Consider the following 3,289-nt stretch of genomic DNA (forward strand, 5'->3'; position numbering starts at 1 on the left):
CAAAGATAATCAATCAGCTTTTTCACAATGGGTTTGCTGCCAGAACACAGGTATAATGAAAACCACCGCTAAATCCAACTCAAAATTGGAAAGGAAAAGACACACATCAACATGGTTGTCATTGGACGCGTAGACTCTGGCAAGTCTACCACTATTGGTCATCTGATCTACAAATGTGGTGGGATCCACAAAAGAACCATCGGAAAATTTGAGAAGGAGGCTGCTGAGATGGGAAAGGGCTGCTTCAGATATGCCTCGGTCTTGATAAACTGAAAGCTGAACGTGAGCGTGGGATCACCACTGATATGTTTCTGTGGAAATTCGAGACCAGCAAGTATTATGTGACCATCATTGATGCCCCAGGACACAGAGACTTTATCAAAAACACGATTATAGGCACATCTCAGGCTGACTGTGCTGGCCTGATTGTTGCTGCTGGTGTTGGTGAATTTGAAGCAGGTGTTTCCAAGAATGGGCAGCCCCCATGAGCATGCCCTTCTGGCTTACACACTGGGTGTGAAACAGCTAAGTGTTGGTGTTAACAGCATGGATCCCACTAAGCCGCCTTACAGCCAGAAGAGATATGAGGAAATCGTTAAGGGAGTCAGCACCTACATTAAGAAAATTGGCTACAACCCTGACATGGTAGCATTTGTGCCAATTTCTGGTTGGAATGGTGACAACATGCTGGAGCCAAGTGCTAACATGCCTTGGTTCAAGGGATGGAACTCACCCATAAAGGTGGCAGTGCCAGTGGAATCACGCTGCTTGAAGCTCTGGATTGCGTCCTGCCACCGAATCGCCCAACTGACAAGCCTTTGTGTCTGCCCCTCCAGGATGTCTACAAAATTGGTGGTATTGGTACTGTCCCTGTGGGCCGAGTGGAGACTGTTCTCAAACCCGGCATGGTGGTCACCTTTGCTCCAGCTAGTGTTATAGCTGAACTAAAGTCTGTTGAAATGCACCAAGAAGCTTTGAGTGAAGCTCTTCTTGGGGACAATGTGGGCTTCGATATCAAGAATGTGTCTGTCAAAGGTGTTCATTGTGGCAGTGTGGCTGGTGACAGCAAAAATGTCCCACCAATGGAGGCAGCTGGCTTCACAGCTCAGGTGCTTATCCTGAACCATCCAGGCCAAATCAGTGCTGGATATGCACCTATGCTGGACTGTCACACAACTCGCATTGCTTGCAGATTTGCCAAGCTGAAGGAGAAAATTGATCTACATTCAGGGAAAAAGCTGGAAAATGGCCAGAAGTTTTTGAAATCTGGTTATGCTGACATCATTGACATGATTCCTTGCAAGCCCATGTGTGTTGAGAGCTTCTCTGACTATCCTTCTCTGGGCTGTTGTGCTGTTCGTGACATGAGACAGTCAGTTGCTGTGGATGTCATGAAAGCAGTGGGCAAGAAGGCAGCTGGAGCTGGCAAGGTCACCGAGTCTGCCCAGAAAGCTGAGAAGGCTAACTGACTATTGTCCCCAATACCTGCCACCTCAGTCTTAATCAGTGGTGGAAGAACAGTCTCAGAACTGTTTGTCTCACTGGCCATTTAAATTTAATAAAGTAAAAGACTGGTTAATGACTAGAATACATCATAAAACCTTCAGAAGGAAAGGAGAATGTTTTGTGGACTATATGTTTTTTTGTATGGCAGTTTTTTAAGTTACTAGTTTTTAAAATCAGTACTTTTCAATGGAAACAACTTGACCAAAAATCTGTCACAGAATTTTGAGACCCATTAAATCAAAGTTTAAAGGGGGGCGAGGGGGGGAAGAAGGATTATTAGTTAGTGGCTTATTTTTTTATTGAGATATAATTGACATATAACATATTAGTTTCAGGTATATAACATAATGATCGTGTATTTGGATATGCAGGCATACCTTATTTTATTGCTCTTTGAGTTATTGCACATCTCAGATACTGTGTTGTTTTTTTTTACAAATTGAAGATGTGTGGCAACTGTGCAGAGCAAGTATATCGGTGCCATTTTTCCAACAGCATTCTTCACACTGTGTCTCTGTGTCACATTTTGGTAATTCTTGCAATATTTCACACTTTCTTGTTATCATATTTATTATGGTGATTGGTGATCAGTAATCTCTGATGATTTTACTGTTGTAATTTGTGGGGGAGGTGCCACAAACCACACCTACATAAGAAGGCGAAATTAATCTATAAAGGTATGTGTTCTGACTGCTCCCCTAACTCAACATTCCCGTCTCTGTCTGTCTCCCCCTCCCTATTCCCTGAGACATAACAATATTGAAATTAGGCCAATTAATAACCCTACAGTGGCCTTTAAGTGTTCAAGTGAAATGAAGAGTTGCATGTCTCTTACTTTAAATCAAAAGCTAGAAATGGGGCNCTCTGCCAGTGTAATCCCTCCAGCGCTGTAAGAGGCCAGTTTTAGCAGTGCCAGAGGGTGTGGGGATGATGACAACCCATCCCTGTTTGCTACTGAGAACACAGAACCTATTTCCAACTTGCCCCATCAGGGAGAGGTCTCAGCCCATCAGTTTGACCTTTGTAGGCCCACTTTAGAAAAAACTTCCATCTTCCATTTTCTGTCAGTCTGACTGGAGGTCTAGTGATAACAGCAGAGATACAGCTGGGCCCTCAGCATGGAACGTGTAGACTGAATGATTCACAGGGAACAGAAAGGTTAAGACCATGTTAAGGGACCCTAGGCTTAGTGGCTCAGTTTCTTTGGCATGCCTACCCTACTTTTGTCCATGTGCTACAGGTAAAGCTTCACTAACAAAAGCACTGCACCTATGTCAGATATTCAAGACAGTTTCCCTGCAATCCATTTCTATTCTGACTAAGGGCAACTTAGAACTTGACTTAGAGCAGCTTGGAGAAATCCAACATGGGCGTGCTCTGTAACTACTGCTCTGGAATGTAGTGCCCTAGGAAAGTGCACAGCAGCAAGGTCCTCTCCTGAACCCATCTCCTTCTACCTTCAATTCTAATTCCTGAAGGGGAGGTCACTTCCCATTTGGCTTAGAAATCTGTACACAATGAACATTAAAGCCCTGTGATGGTCAGAACAAGGAACATGGTTACCTTTCCTTCTGAAATCTTCACTAACATTTATTTTTGTCATTATAAGATATACTTCTAAGTCAGAATATTTTTTGGATTAAAGTTGCATTTGACGATACTTTAAGTTATGGGCTATTTGAAAGATTAGTCATTTCCCCAAACTGGCAATCTTTCTTATTTTGAAATTGCAAAAAGTATACAATTATTTAATTGCCAGTCTTAACAGCATTTTCTTTTAACA

General features: G+C 42.9%; 1 protein-coding gene and 1 pseudogene across 1 annotated transcript in view; both read left to right on the forward strand.

The window, feature by feature from the left end:
* Window positions 1-3,289, forward strand: part of OSBPL11 (oxysterol binding protein like 11) — a 117,211-nt gene that overhangs the window by 38,416 nt on the left and 75,506 nt on the right. The gene's annotated exons all lie outside the window — the stretch shown is intronic.
* On the forward strand, window positions 85-1,514 carry LOC109387059 (elongation factor 1-alpha 1 pseudogene; annotated as a pseudogene).

The sequence above is a fragment of the Hipposideros armiger genome, unplaced genomic scaffold, assembly GCF_001890085.2.
Source record: "Hipposideros armiger isolate ML-2016 unplaced genomic scaffold, ASM189008v1 scaffold_8, whole genome shotgun sequence".
NCBI classification, from domain to species: Eukaryota; Metazoa; Chordata; class Mammalia; order Chiroptera; family Hipposideridae; genus Hipposideros; species Hipposideros armiger.